This window comes from Acinonyx jubatus, chromosome C1 (genome assembly GCF_027475565.1).
Source record: "Acinonyx jubatus isolate Ajub_Pintada_27869175 chromosome C1, VMU_Ajub_asm_v1.0, whole genome shotgun sequence".
Lineage (NCBI taxonomy): Eukaryota > Metazoa > Chordata > Mammalia > Carnivora > Felidae > Acinonyx > Acinonyx jubatus.
The window spans coordinates 177,662,336-177,679,532 of record NC_069381.1 but is presented as its reverse complement, the minus strand read 5'-3'; the positions used below and the strand labels follow the sequence as shown (position 1 = coordinate 177,679,532).

At 33.7% G+C, this 17,197-nt stretch overlaps 1 pseudogene; it reads right to left on the bottom strand.

The window, feature by feature from the left end:
- Positions 1 to 13,317: 13,317 nt before the first annotated feature.
- LOC106979983 (peptidyl-prolyl cis-trans isomerase A-like) lies at positions 13,318 to 14,023 on the bottom strand (annotated as a pseudogene).
- Positions 14,024 to 17,197: the final 3,174 nt, after the last annotated feature.

Here is a 17,197-nt window from a genome sequence, read left to right as displayed (position 1 = left end):
TATGATAAAATGCTCTGATTGCAGTATGTCTAACTTTTCACATGTGCAATTTTTTCAAGGAAGCCTAGAAATGAGCAGGAAAAAAAGGTGAAAATATTTCTAGACCCTCAAAGCAGTTTTTTTTTCTTTAACAATTCCTGTTTGTTTTGCACCTCCTTAAGTCTTTAAAACATAAAAACCCATGTAGCAAAGGTATGATTTAAATATTAGCCCAGCAGTTCATTTTGTGCTACTGTGTGTGAGTATGGCAGACAGACTGTAAGTCCTCAGTATCTCCATTTCCTGGTATTTATGCCTTCGGTGTTATCCCTTTATTTTGAGTACAGTATAGATCTGAATTTATTAACTCATTTCTCATGAATAGAATATTGCAGATGTTATGGGATTCTCAGGTTAGGTTATGCAAAAGACTGTTGCTTCTGTCTTGAGAGACTTCTTTCTCAAACTGAGAAACTCCAACTGAGTTTTCTCAGTTTCTTGGGGACTTATACTGCCTTGTTATGTGCAGCCCTATGGAGAGACACATATGACAAAGAATTGATGTCTACAGCCAATAGCCAGAGAGGACCTAAGACCTGCCGGTTGCCTAATCTTAGTGAGTTTGTTGCTGTGTCCTAGGGAGACCTCAGGCCCTGAAGCCTCAAACTAGCCCATCGGTAAGGTGTCCCTGAAGGTTCTTGGTCTTATAATGAGAAGGAATTCAGAGACAGACACAACAGATGAGCAGTACAAGCAGGAAAGTTTATTAATGTGAAAGTACACTCTTGAGATGTGAGAGTTGGTAAACTCAAGACGGAGTTGCATGCCTTGGATTTGTGTTTCTATCTTTTATTGAGAGTTGTTAACTAGGGGGTCGAATATTCATTACATGAGACAGGGATTTCTAAGAGGCAGTGTTTCATGCTTTTTCTTTCTTATTTGGTCAGGAGTTTTGTGTCATGATACTTACCATCTTAGACCTGCCTGGTTTCATCTGGCTTCCTTTGTATTTTGTTTGTTTGTTTGTTTTGCTTTTTGGTTTTTTGTTTGTTTGTTTGTTTGTTTTTGGAGTACTACCAGGACAGGCCTCTGACTTTTCCAATAGCTGGCCATGATTTCCCCTTTGGTGACCTCTAGGAATCCTGTTAGAAACTAACTAATGGCCTCTAACAAATTTAGAAGTGAGTTCTCCCCAATTGAGCCTTCAGATAAGACTATGGCTCCAGCTGACAGCTTGGCTGCAGTTTTATGAGTTCTTAAACTAGAAGCACTCTGTTAATTTGTGCCATGTCAGAAATCTTGACTGTGATATAATAAATGTTTATTTTTTTCAAATGCTAAGTTTGGGAGTAATTTGTTGCTCAGCAATAGATAGTTGGATATCTACTAATTATACAGATACTGATAAGTGGATGATAGATAGATACAGAGTGATTTTATTATTCTGAAAAAAATTCCTTCTTTTATTTTTTTAAAATTTGTATTGCAATTTACAAGACTATAAAGTGATAAAGCCAATAGATTACCTCAAAATCTTTTATGGGTAACTTTGGAGAAGGCTCTTCAAATGATTGTGCCTACAAGCTACACAAAATGGCCTTGAACTTCCACTCTAGGCTACATAAATTTCTCGTCTTAGGAATTCCCAGGAATGATTATTCCAGAGCAGGTTTTGTTTAGACAGAATATATTCAGAGACCTGGAATGCAACAATACTCCTAGAATTCTCCATTTTCAGAATCTATCAAATCACTTTTTCTACTATGAATTTTCCTGACATATAGTGCTGAGCTGAAATTTTGGGGATTATTTTTTGTAGAATGTGGTCTTGAAACACTTGTGATGGTAAATATTAGCTTAAGTTAAAATTTTAAAGTACCTAAATTTATCTTCGTACTAATCTATTGCTTTTTAAACCCCTTTCTTTACTTTTGGGAATGTCAACTCTTTCACTGATGCTTCAGGCTTGCGGACTTTCTGTTCCCTTTATTATTCCAGTGTTTTAGTCTCTTTAATTCTAATTGCCTCCTCCCAGAAAATCATGATAATCTGATATATAATTTCTTCCCCTAGATATCTGATAAAGTCTCTTAAATTGAGTTAATAATAGTCAATAGTATAGTAACATGTTATCTCAATATTTGCCTAATTCATTCTCTTAAGAATTGATGGCAAGCCACTAGACATCTGTGCTAGTTATGAATCTAAGCAAATCTTTATGAATTTCAGGGATAAAAAAATACTTTCAGAAAAAATAATTTTGGGGACATGGAAATATTTCCTAAAATTACTCCAATCACATCAGTCATGGCCACACTAACTACCAGGACTAAGAGGAAAAACATCATAGGTGTAGAAAGCTGCAGTCGACAGACTCAACTGATATACTTTCACATATTGAATTCTCCTGTCTTTCCCAAAATACCTGCTCTAAAAAAGTTACATTTCTATAATTCTTGTTGCTATAAAGAATAAAATAGCATAGGGAAAGTTATCTAAATTGAGAGAAAAGATTAGTCTAATTCAGTTTTTTAGAGTATTCTAAGACAAAATTATAACTCAGTTTTACGGATGAACTTCCTTAAGATTCTGGTTTTTATAGAGGTTTTTGTTCATATATTTGTTATTTAGTTGCTATTACCCAAGAGAATCTTGTTTCAAGAAAAAATTGATAAATGGCAATGGGGGAGCAGCCCATAAATCTGAATAAATGTTGTTCCAGGGTCTTTAACTGCATTGCCTAGTATCTCAGGTCTAGGTTATAGGGGATTAAGGCAAACTTGGACTTCTTGGAGTTTAACTAGTACTCACGATTAAGCCATTTGTGTCTACAGACATCATTGTAGCTGTAAATACCAAAAGGGCACAGGAAAATTAAAGAAAATAACCCAGTCTGAAGGACACTAGTTTTGTCTGAGTTCTCTCGATATTGTTGCTTATTTTTTATAAGACCTCATACTTCCTTTAGAAGACTCAGTAGTCTTATATCACACCCTTTTCTATCACACAGCTTCACCCTGGTGTCTGAACTTGATCAGCTCTGTTAACAAGTGAGACTGAACTTGAAATTCTTTTTTATGTCTTTTTTATTCCTGGTACAAAATTTGGAGTTTAAACTTAACAAAGGAAAAAAAAAAACCTCAGGTGCTTTATATGTTTAAAAGCTATATAAGAAATTAAGTTTTAGTAGAGAATTTTGATAAAAAGGACAAATGATATTAAAACTGGTATTAATAATAGGATACTGTGCTTTATCCTAACAATAGGATAAAGTAACTGATGACTTTTTTATCTGAACTATATTTTGGATCATTTTGAAGAGTGATATAATAGTCAAACAGATATTACACTAGACACTCATAACAATAGACAGAATACATATAACCTCTGACCTAACTAGAGGCAGTACGCATTGTGATTAAGAATTAAAACATACACCAAATTCACTGGGCCATTGTAAATTAAAAGTATAAAAGTAATAAGTCTTCTTGTAGACCTTACAGTCTGGTAGCAATTAAATCAATAATTAAGAAGGTAGTGTGTCACCAAATAAGATATTTAAGTCACTGCGGAAGCATAAAACAATGACACCTAATTAAATCTACTTTAAAATTTTTCAAGAACAGCAAAAATTTATTCTTGCCCTTAAATATTAATTTTTTCCACTCATAATGTAGTTATACACTTCTTAAAGACAGTGTAAAATCTCACCTGATGATGTTATATATTTTATATTAACTCTAGTATATACCATATATTAGTTCTCTAATGTTTCCATAGTTAGGCAAAAAGGGGAAATGCTTCATAACAAAAAGAACACTTGTTGCTAAGTAAATCAAAATTGAATTTTTTTAGATGCTGTTCTTTAAAAAAAAAGTTCAAATTTTACTTTGTGTCTTAATAGTTTTTCATCACTGCAGCACTTCAACTTCAAATTAGCAATGATATTGTCTTAATATGCAGAAAAAGTTTATTTTGAGTTTCACTTTTTTTTTGTAACTAAAGGTTAATTGGAAATTGCTTGGAACTCTACTCCTTAAGAAATCTCTCCCATAAAGAAGGGTGGTGTGTGCATACAAATTGTTGTGGTTTTTTTGCATACAAATGAGTACTTGAGACTGCATTATTTCATTTATAGTGTCTATATTAATACAAATAGAAACAGAACACTGACTGATCCTAATTATATCAAAAGACCTGCTTTTATTTCCTTTTAAAATTTATATTTTGAGTACTAACAAGAAATTGTGGTGTTTGAGATAATTTTTAATTTGAATTTGCTATTTAGAAATAGAAATAACTTAAGTGTGCTCATAATTCAGTTCCATTATCAAGAAATATCAACTCTATCTGTGACATCTGACTGAAAAAGATTCAATAATAGGTTTTACTCAGAATGGATAGATATGATTAACTTTTCTATATATACACACATTAAAACAGAATTGCGGGGCATGTTTTCCTACTTGAAAATATTTTTTTTATGTTTATTTATTTGAGAGAGACAGCCCGAATAGGGTAGGAGCAGAGAGAGAGGGAAAGAGAGAGAATACCAAGCAGGCTCTGTGTCATCAGCACAGAGCCCTGTATGAGGTTTGAACCCACAGACCCCGAGATCATGACCTGAGCCAAAATCAAGACTTGATACTTAACTGACTGAGCCACCCAGGTGCCCCCAACATTGAAATATTAATAAGACTTATATGGAAAAATGACTTCATTGGAATAGAATCACTGGAGAAATATGAGGGAAAAAAAGGACCAATTCAGGAAAGAAAAGAATAATCAGGTACAGAAAAAATGGAGATATTTATGAGCTCCAATTTAAAATTTTTATTTTTTAATTTTTAAGTTTACTTATTTTTGAAGGACAAGGATAGACAGAGCATGAGAGAGAAACACACAGAATCTGAAGCAGGCTCCAGGCTCTGAGCTGTCAGCACAGAGCCTGAAGCAGGGCTCAAACTCATGAATGATGAGATCATGACCTGAGCTGAAGCCGAAGTCGAACACTTAACCAACGAGCCACCCTGGCACCCCAAAACGTAGAATTTCTTAAGAAAAAGACATCTACCTATGCTGCTGGACCTACAACTGGTAGAATAAAAAGTTTCTAAGAATACCAAAAATAGTCCATGGAACATAGAAAAATATGTACATTTGGCTATTTTGAAATCCAAAGGGCATTGAACACATAGAATATAAAAAGTAAGATTATTTTTACCTCTAGAGATAAAGCAAGAAAATGCAGTTGCTGCCGTTAATGTTTTTCCTTGATCAGTGATAATATGTTATGTTATGATGGTATTGAACTTACATAAATCTCAGGCATATGTACTGTTTCTGTTTTATTTAGATATATTGGTACATTTTGATGTAAAGATTTGATATATTTCATGTACAGAAGAGATAATTGCTAGCTCCATATGTTTCTCTGGAGAGAAAGTAGGGGTAATATTATCAAACCATTTTTTAACTCTTATAGTATTTTCTATTTTTAATACAGTAGTTTTTTTTCCTGAAAAAAAGAAAAAAATATTACTAATTTGGCTTTACAAAAAGGCTACCTCACCAAAGTGAAATTTATTGATAAGTTGTCAAATAGGATTTGATGTGAGAAGGGGGGGGGGGTCCAGTAGTGATGTTGGATAATCTATAAACATTTGTTTGCAATTTACCCATTTTCTTTGCTATATTTAATTTATATGCCAAGGAGGTTGAGTGGGAAAATGCTCGCTTGTGAACGGGTGTACTATTCTTCAGATCATGCCTCTCATTCTAGCCCTTGAACAATCTACTCTGATTCTTCTTTGTCAGGAATTTAATAATATTCAGGCAGAGCTATTTTGGTGTGTGTGTGTGTGTGTGTGTGTGTGTGTGTGTGTCCTTTCATTATTTTTTTTTCTTCTCAGGAATGGTTTTCTCAGTCGTTTATAAAATACTTCTCTATTAATACAAAGAAATTTGGCAATTAATTACAGTTTATTCTGTGATGTTGTCTGTGCAGAATGTCACAACCACTACCAAAGATGGGTTTGCTTATCCCGACTAAACTAGTGATCTCCAAACATTTGTTCACATACAAGTAAAATAAAATATTAGCAAGCACTCACAGTATACATCCATTTATTCATTAATTACATGTGATTACTAAATTAAAGGCATTATAAGACCTTAAAATGCATACAGTATACATTCAAAAATACAAAATTTAATAGGATACAAACATATATACATCAAGAAAAGTTTTATTTTCTTACCCTACCATTTACAGCATGGCATTAAATGTATGTACTTCATTGCTCACTGTTAGATTGATTTTTATACTTACTTCTGAGGTTGCTTTTGTGTATTGCACATAGCTATTCATAGACATGAGCAGATAATATACAGATGTGAACAACAGGTGATTTGAAAATGTAGGGCAAGAGAGAAACTCACCTTGAGTGAAGACCTGCTATGTGTCAGTCATATAATTACGTGCTCACATAATTTAATCCTTACACATTTCTATCAAGATATTGTATTTATTCATTTTTACATCTTAAAAAAAAGTAATTTGGAATTTTCTCCAAGCACATAGAAGATTTATGTTGGAGAACAGTATTAAGGCTAGATTCGTATTGATGATAAAGCCTACTTGTTAACATTCACTGTTTGGACCTTCAAGTGAATGAAGCCTTAGTCCCAGTTGTATGGAGAAAAATATTCATACATGAACTGCTGAGAATATTTTCCAAATGACCCTCTATGTGTATGCCTCCTCTTAAAGTTCCTCCGCAGGTCTACTTTTGGATACTTTGTTCTTTGAATAAGATTAGGGGACACACAATTAACTCAGGTTAAGCTGTTAAGCCATCTCTATGTTCATTTATGTGTACTTGGATGACTTTAGCTGTCATCTCTCTCTGGGTGATGAAATGCTGGTCCCTTCATAGTGTTTTCCAATCTCCTCTAGGCAAAAGATAGCTGTCTCAGAAAGAGGTGAATTAAAATTGATGATTTCAATGTTGGTATTTGTCAGCCTTTCCTTTCATGGGCGCAAATTGAGTGATTTACCAGGATTAGATCATAGTTGTCTAATAGAAGTAATAATCACTAGGTGGGAATTAACAAATGCTCAAACTGTACAAATATTTAAATGAGTGCTATTATTCATTTTTCTTCAAAGTAATTCTCCAGGAAAAAATACTGCAAAAATTCAATTGATTTTTTTTAATTATAATAAAAATGGATTATGTATATTTTACTATGGAAGGACTTGGAAAGTTTTGAGATAAGAAAGGTAAAGATTAATCTGGGATACCCGTCTTAAACAACTTCTCATCATTAATATGGCTATTTTTCTCCATATTTAATTTTTTCTCAAAAATAATATGTAGTAAAATTACATTATAATATAAAAAAATGCTAAAGTTTCTAGAATCATTCCTTATGCCTCACTGGATTTTCTTTTCAGAAAAGGCAAGGATCTATGACAATGGGAGGAAGAATTATCCAGAAACCCAATAGATACTATTTTGGGTACAAACCTTTTTCTTCCCTCCCTTTATTCTAGTTGTCTGTAGTACTCCTACCAGTGTATACGTTATCCTATCCTTTTCTATATTATCTGGCAGCAGATAATAATTTTATTACCACTTCATTTACAATCACTTCCTTTTCCTATATTTATGAACCTGATTTTCAACTTCAATTTGCTATGACAGTTTCTTACATGCTTATTGAAAAGTATTCCTTCTGTCAGTTGACTCACTTACATGCAAGAAATCAAGGGGAAACTGCTTTCCATAGCTACTTCGGACCACTTTTATGTATCATGACATACCAACAACTTGGTGTTTGAAAGTAAAACTTTAAACTTAAGTCTATTGAATTCATATACATTTTCCTTCCTTTTAAATTACTTTTGGGCTTGGATCACAGTTTTTATGTGCAATGAAGACTAATTATAAAAATTACAAGGGGTAGTAGATGAAGTAATGGACATATCAAATGATATAGAAGATAAGAACAAAAAAGCCAATATATATATATTTTTTAATTTTAGAAATAAAATAATTATATACAACCAGGCAAAAATTTCCAACATAAGGACAGCATAATTGGAATATCCAAAGGAAAAAATAACCTGAAAAATGCAACAAACTTATCCTTCTAATATTTTTAAAAATAACTCAAATTGAATAATGTCTACATGACATGAAAGAAGATATATACTGATAAAAAAAGATGCATTATATAAGTGGGGAAGTCAACCCAGAACAGAACAGACATCTCTGAAACATAACAGAGAAAACTACCAAATTAAAAAACAAAAACAAAGAAACAAAAAACACTGACAACAAAACAAAACAATATAAAAAACACTTCAGGCCTTCAGGTAAACAATGAAGTCATGAGAGAGGAAATATATTCAGTTCATCATATGACTTTTTGAAGGCACTGCTCAAAATTGAACAACAAGGAAAAAGACATTTTTAGGAAGCCTAAAAGTATAAATGAAATATTTTATTTTCAGCCAATCTGACTTTCAAGGATCAGGCTTCTGGAAAAACTGTTTTAAACATGTAAGATCTATAGAAATAATTTCCTTATCAGCCTTGTCTTAGAACATATTAGGGGACAAACTTTATCCAGTAAAACTTGATTAGTAAAATATGACAAATGGTTATAATTATTAGATGACAGTTGTGATTATAAGAGTCTATAGGAGTGAAACGTAGTAGATTCTATATGTATTGGCAAAGTATAATAATGTCATTTAAAATGTGAGGAGGATCAGGAGAAATTAGTTTTTCATATTAATAAATGGAGGTCAGAGTAAAGTAAACAGTAATAAAAATAATATTTTTTTTGAGAGACAGATTGCGATAGAGCATGAGCATGCGAGGGGCGGAGGGAGAGGGAAAGAGTCTAAAGCAGGTTCCATGCCCAGCATGGAGCCCGATGCAGGGCTCCCTCTCATGGCCCTGGGATCATGACCTGAGCTGGAATCAACAATTGGAGGCTTAATCGACTGACCCACCCAGGTGCCCCCAAAATAAATTGAAAAAAAGAAAAAGGAAAGAAAAAGCAAGGCAACCAACCCTAAATTCAAACTAAGATAAAAATTTGAACCCTAAATTCAAAAAAGATAAAGTGAGACAACTATAATAGTTATTCTATTTAATAGTTATGGCACACATTTGTAATAATGATGTAATAATTATGAATATCTGTTCACCCCCTAATACCCAAGAGCCTTGATAAAATATAAACAACATGATATGGAACATAAACAAAAAGAAATTAATATTAGTAGATTTTAGTACTTCATTCTCATTCTGAAGAAGATCAATGAGTAACCATCAAAGAGATGTAAAGATGGTCTAGGGAACATAAAAATTATGACAACGCTTTAGAAATATAGGCTTGGATGTCAATAATCCACTCTTGACAATTTTACTGCTCTTTGAAATCCTAATTCCCACTGTTATTCATAGGTAAAATTAAAATTTAATTGACATCAATACAAATCTTCCAACTAATTCCCTAAAATATAACTAAAACAAACTATACACATATACATATAGATAGATAGAGGATAGACAAATATATAGGTAATAGATAGATACATGATAGATGATAGATGATATAACAAACAATCATGTTAGGAAATACAAGACAATACATGTCTTTCTTCCAGCAAACAATCACATTAGAAAGTATAAGACAGTACATGTTTTTCTTCCATTATACAATTGATATGTTTTTTAAAAGACAGTAGTGTGTTGTAATGTTGTGATGCCTCCTTTAACAACATGCAAAATATCCATTCCCTTGGTGGACAGTATTTGCAATTTTTAAAATATTAACATATGATTCTAATTTTTCCAACAACTTTAATTAAAAAGCTTAACAATGCTCACTTATAAATATTGACAGAAAATAGTCTATAAAGCTTAAATATTAAAAAACCATCTGTACGTATGATAAGTATGTTAATTCAGAGAAAAACATTTAATTTGGTCCTTGTCTTAGTCAGTCTAGGCTGCTATAACAAAGGACCATAGACTAGGTAGCTTATAAACAAAAGAGATTTATTTCTTATACTTCAGGATACTGAAAGTCCAAGATCATGGTTGGGTTCTCTGAGAGCCCTCTTGCAGGTTGCAGAATGCAGACTTCTCATTGTATCCTTTTATTGTGGAAAGAGAGCTACCTGTCTGATTTATTTTCATAGAGATAATAATCCATTCATGAGGGTGCCACCGTCATGACTTAATTATCTTCCAAAGGCCCCACCTCAAAAATCATCACATTGGGATTAGGGTTTCAACATATAAATTTTGGGGGGACACAGACTTTTAAGCCATTGCAAATTTTCTTAGTTTTTATACTTTGTTATTCATGTAGGTAAAGAACTACATGACTAATTTCCTTTTTCCAGCCAGTCAAATCTTTAAATCCATACAGTTTAAATTTATTTGCAAAAAGCATTCTTGAAGACTACGCATAAACTACTAAAACTCTTCTAGTAAATACTCCCTTCATTATTTCCTGGCTAGTAAATCCCATACAATTGTTCAAAAGAAGATCTAATTGAATTCAACACTGCCTGTGGCTTTCCTGAAGTGGGAGGGGAAAAGTCATAGAACCTTTGATAACATTGTTCATCTCACCTCAAAAATAACAAGAATAAAGTAAACTTTCTAATGGTGACTTAAAACAATCAACTCTATTAAGCAACCTTGTGTCAAAGGGAGAATTTAAATACAATTGTGGCATTTGTTAAAACTACTATAATGAAAATGCACAATCTTAGGATAAATAGGATGATTACATCCCAAATCTAAGGGAACATGTAGCTTTAAATAATTAAAAATGAAAATAAAAGTGCAAAGAGAAGTACTTACAGGAAATACGCAATACAAAAGCTTAGAAAAAGAATCAGAAGATCGTTTTGAGGAACTTCTAAGACAGGAAACAATACAGGTTAAAACAGAGCTTAGTAAATTAAAAAGCAAAATAGATGTAGATCTAATGAATATGCAACATAGAAAAACCATTAGCTTTCCTAAGTTGGGGAAAAAGGAAAACAGAAATTTACAAAATAAACAATGAAAGGAGGAAAAAACTATCAAAACAGAAGGTATTTTGAATAAAATAGAGATTCTTCACACAACCTTAGAAAAATAAGACTTAGAACATAGGTTAACTGGAAATTGTCTAGAAAAATGCAATTTATCCAAACTGACCCCCGTAGAAACAGACAGTTAAAACCTACCAGTTACATAGAAGGTGTAAAAAAATTTAAGAAAGTGTGCTTCAAAAATTACCACAACAAAAACATTTTATAGGAGTCATCTATCAAACCTTCAAATACCATATAATTTCATTGCTACTTAATACCAAGTTATAAGAAAAAAAATGTCTAACCCCTTTTATGTAGAGAATATACCACTGATACCAAGATTTAAGATTATTTAAACTGGGTGGGGGGAGGCAAAGAATAAGAAGAAATAAAATTACAGTTAAATCACTCTTTAAGTAAAAAAAAAATCACAATTATATTTATAGATGATAAAAAGGCTGTCAAGTCAATTTAAAACACATTTTTGATAAAAATGCATAATGGCTTTTGTAACTTGATAAACCATGTAAACCTCAAATCAATACCTAGCACTGTAAAACAGAACAGAACCTTAAAGAATTCTTGTTAATGTCAAGAGCAAGGTAAGAATGTCCATTCTCACCACAAATACCAGTATTGAGAAAAAAAAAATCCCTATCATCTCTACCACTCAACACGACTTGTTTTCTGGGCTTTCTATTCTGTTCTCTTGATCTGTGTGTCTATTTTGGACCAGTACCGTACTGTTTTGATTACTAAGCTTTGTAGTAGTAGATCTTGAAATCTGGAATTGTGATTCTCTACCTTTGTTCTTCAAGATTGCCCTAGCTGTTCAGGAATTTGTGTTTCCATACATGGCATTAAATCTGTAGATTACCTTTGGTACCACGGACATTTTAATGATATTGGTTCTCCCAATCCATGAACATGGAATGTCTTTCCATCTATTTGTGTCTATATTCAATTTCTTTCATCAGTGTTTTATAGTTTTCAGAGTATAAGTCTTCACTTCTTTGGGTAAGTTTATTCCTATGTATTTTATTCATTCATTCATTCATTCATTCATTTATTTATTTAGTGCAATTGTAAATGAGATTTTTAAAAAAAATTTATTTCTGCTACTTCCTTATTGCTGTACAGAAATGCAATAGATTTCTGTTTATTGGTTTTTTATCCTGCAGCCTTCCTGAATTCATTTATCAGTTCTTGTAGTGTTTTGGTGGAGTCTTGAGTGTTTTCTGTACATAGTATCATGTCGCCTGCAAATAGTGAAAATTTTATTTCACCTTACCAATTTGGGTGCCTTGTATTCCTTTTTCTTATCTGATTACTGTGTCCAGGACTTCCAGTACTATGTTGAGTAAAAGTGGTGAAAGTGGACATCCTTGTCTTATTCCTGATCCTAGGGGAAAAAAAAAAAAAACTCTAGGTTTTTCACCATTAATATAATTTTAGCTGTGAGTTTTTATATATGGCCTTTATTATGTTGAGATATATTCCCTCTATATCTACTTTGTTGAGAGTTTTTATCATAAATGGATGTTGTGCTTTGTTAAATGCCTTTTCTGCTTCAATTGAAATGATCACATGGTTTTTACCCTTTCGCTTGATGTGATGTATCACCTTGATTGACTTACGAATATTGAGCCAAGCTTGCATCGCAGGAATAAATTCCACTTAATCATGGTGAATGAGTTTTATAACCAATTGTTAGATTTCATTTGCTAATACTTTGTTGAGGATTTTGAATCTATGTTCTTCAGAGATATTTGCCTGTAGTTCTCTCTCTCCTCTCTCTCTTTTTTGTAGTGTCTTTTTCTGGTATTAGAGTAATGCTGGCCTCATAGAATGATTGTGGAAGATTTCCTTCTTCTATTTTTTTAAATAGTTTGAGATTAATAGGTATTTATTCTTGTTTAAATATTTGGTAGACTTCACAAGTGAAGCCATCAGGCCCTGGACTTTTATTTGTTGGGAGTTTTTTGATTACTGATTTAATCTCATTGCTGGTAATTGGTCTGTTCAAATTTTCTATTTCTTCTGGATTCAGTTTTGGGAGTTTATATGTTTCTAGGAATTTATCCACTTATTCTATGTTGTCCAGTTTGTTGGCACATAATTTTGCATAATATTCTCTTATTATCTTTTGTATTTCTGAGGTATCAGTTCTTATTTCTCTTTTCTTTTTTAAAGATCTTATTTATTATTATTATTTATTATTATTTTGTTGTTATTGTTTCACTTGTATTTCGTAATTATAAGCTTCACTCTGCAATCCAGCTAAACTTGGAGGAGAGTAAGGAAATCATGGGACCATGGAACTGCAGCAGGAGCACAAAGAGTATAGGAAATTTTGAGCATATGGGGGTGGTGGGGTGTTCTCCCAAGCTACAGAAGGAGTGGTCCAGTGGTTAAGATAAGACACAGGTCAAAATTTTAGACTTGTCCATAGTCAGCAATGGTGATCTTCCCGCTGGTCTTGCCATTCCTGGACGCAAAGCACTCCCTGGCTTCCACGATGTTCATGCCCTCCTTCACCTTGCAAAACACAACGTGCTTACCATCCAACCACTTGGTCTTGGAGGTGCAGATGAAAACTGGGAGCCATTCGTGTTGGGTCCAGTGTTCACCATGACAGGATGCCAGGATCTGTGTGCTTCAGGATGAAATTGTCATCATCAAATTTCTCTCCATTGATGGGCTTGCTGCCAATGTTATGATGGCATGTGAAGTCACCACCCTGGCACATAAATCCTGGGATAATCCTGTGAAAGCAGGAACCTTTGTAACCAAATCCTTTCTCCCCAGTGCTCAGAGCACAAAAGTTCTCTGCTGTTGTTGGAACTTTGTGTGCAACAGCTTGAAGGAGACATGACTCGCGGGCTTGCCACCCATGGTGATGTCGTAGAACACAGTTGGGTTGACCATGGCTGGACAGTGTGGGTGGTTTCTGGGCAGCAGCATCTGCAAGGCCTGAAGATTTTATTATTAAGTAATCTCTACACCCAAGGTGGGGCTTGGATTTACAACCCCAAGGTCAAGAGTCACATGCTCTACTTACTGAGCCAGCCAGAGACCCCTGGTTTTATTGATCTGTTCTGTTGTGGTTTTTGTTGGTGTTGTTATTTGTTTGTTTAGTTTTGCTCTAATATTTATTATTTCCTTCCTTTTATTGGTTTTGGTTTTTGTTTGTGCTTCATTTTCTAGCTCCTTTAGGTGTATGATTCTGGATATATGTCAATTTAGGTTGTCAAAGAATATAATATTTGTTAAGGTAAAATTCTTCAGGGCACCTGGGTGGCTCAGTCAGCTGGATGCCTGACTTCAGCTCAGGTCATGATCTTACCATCCCATGAGTTTGAGCCCCGCATCAGGCTCTCTGCTGACAGTTCATAGCCTGGAGCCTGCTTCAGATTCTGTGTCTCCTTCTCTCTCTGCCCCTCCCCCTACACACACTTTGTCTCTCTCTCTCTCTCAAAAAGAAAATAAAAACATAAAAAATTTTAAGTAAAATTCTTCATCTGCTTAATACAGCTATTTCTGGACTCCAACATCATAGCTTGTATAAAATTTATTGCTGAATTTTAACCTAAATACTTAAAAGAGCACACTAAATACTAAACACTAGAAATATTAGAAAAGCAGGTAAACTACTACTTCTGGAAGATATGGTATATTAGATAGCTTGAGCTGCTATAACAAAATAGCATAGACGGGGTGACTGAAACAACAGATACTTATTTCTCACAGTATTGGAAGCTGAGAAGTTCAAGATCAAGGTACCAGCAAGGTACCTAGTTTCTTAGGCATCTTCTTGGGTCTTGTAGGTGACTGCCAACTTGCTTTATTTTCCCATGATCTCTTCTTTGTGCACATGCAGGGAGAAAGAGCTTTCTGGTGTGTTTTCTTATAAGGACACTAATCCTATGGGATCAGGGACCCACCTCTAAAGCTCATTTTGTCTTAATTACTTCTTTAGTCCAAACACAACCACCCTGGAGGTTAGGACTTCCACATATGAATTTGGTGGGAGGGGACACAAAATTTCAATTCATAGCATACAGCGGTACTTTATACTATCATTTCACAAGAAAATACGTTTATCTTATTATGACATTTGACTCTGATAAAGGATTTTAGTCTGGTGAGAGACTTACAGAGTTTTATAATGAATGTCAACAGCAGGATTATATTATAATCATGGGAATTTGATTTGCAGCCAAATATAATTGGCTAATGAAACTAGTAAGCTCAATTTTTATCCCAGTATTTTAACATTTATTATTTTTCCAAGTACTGAATTTAGCCACAATTCATTTTTAAAAACTCTATTCTTTTTTTCTCTTTTCTGAAATTCTACTTTTTTCATCGATCCCACAACTATAACCACTCATCTGAGTGTACAACAGCAGATAAGCCAAAGCCAAACAGTTAAAATGACAAAAGGACATATGAAATTGTGACAGCTCAATGTATTATCATAATGCAGACTGAAGCTCCATAAATTTATGGGATATCCCAGGATTGGCTTTGGGATGCTGAATCAGAGATAAATGTGTCTTTATAGCTTTTACTAAGTTACTGGACAGTGCTTCATCTGCTGCAAAGCTGAATTTTGTGAGAGTTTGTTAAATAAAACCTGAAGTCTTTTAGGCAAGAGCTTTAAGGATTGTTATAGTTCCTATTCTTTACTTGTGTCAAAAACATAATAACGACAGACCTCCACAGTATGGTAGACACACGCTGGGCAGAGGATTGTTATTGGGAATCTTTATTTTTACAATGAATATATGAAAGATTTGCACTTCAGCTGTGTATCATTCATAGCGTGTTTTAATATGTCTATATCTTTATATCATCTATATCTATATAGATATATAAACTGGCTACAGCTGTGACACTTGACATTGAAAATATTTACTTACCAGCCAGTTATTTATTGGATATGTTTAAATACTTCTTCCCAGAAGATAAAAGAGAATGGTCGTAGAATCATTTGTAGTATAATTAAATAATCTTGGATATGATTATTGTAGAACTTAATATCTCATAAACATGTAAATATACTACAGATATAAATATATAAACATTGATATAGTAGTCTGAGATATAAATGTAGGCATAGATACATCTTAAATATAGACATACTCGACATACTCGTATTATATGATTACATATTTTATAAATGCATTCCTATTATATTTTCTAAATGTATATTATAATAGTGTAACATATGTATACATGTCAGAAAGAGAGGAGGAGGAGAGCTTGCACAATTTTTTTTTTATTTTTTTTAACGTTTATTTATTTTTGAGACAGAGAGAGACAGAGCATGAATGGGGGAGGGTCAGAGAGAGAGGGAGACACAGAATCTGAAACAGGCTCCAGGCTCTGAGCAGTCAGCACAGAGCCCGAGGCAGGGCTTGAACTCAAGCACCGTGAGATCGTGACCTGAGCCGAAGTCGGACGCTTAACCAACTGAGCCACCCAGGCGCCCCTTGCACAGTTTTTATAAGCATAATAGGAAGATTAAAAGAGATAATGCAAGTACAGTTCTTATACCTGAATTTTCTTTTCATTTCATTTCATTTCATTTCATTTCATTTCATTTCATTTCATTTCATTTCATTTCATTTCATTTCATTTTTGAGAGAGAGAGCGTGTGTGAGTAGGGGAGAGGGGTAGAGGGAGACAGAGAGACAATCTCAGGCAGGTCCCAAGCTCAGTGCAGAGCCCAGTGAGGGGCCCCATCCCACCACCCTGCAATTGTGACCTGAGCCAAAATCAACTTGGATGCTCAATTGACCCAGCCACCCATGCGCCCCTTATCCCTGAATTTGTAGGTATTATTGATCAACATATGACAACTAGTCTTAGAAATTTTTTTCACAGATGCCTTATTTTATATAAAAAGGTATGTATTTAATAAATTTTAATCTAAACAAAAATAATTGCTTAGTTTCTTGCAGATTTAGAGAAAAGGAGTAAATGATAGTTATAAAATAATTGGGCTTGTTACGCACTGAGGATCAGCATGCAGGACTAGGAGCTCTGCTCTCCCTTAAGGCTACTGGTGCCATCCTGCGTCTGCAGTTCCAAATG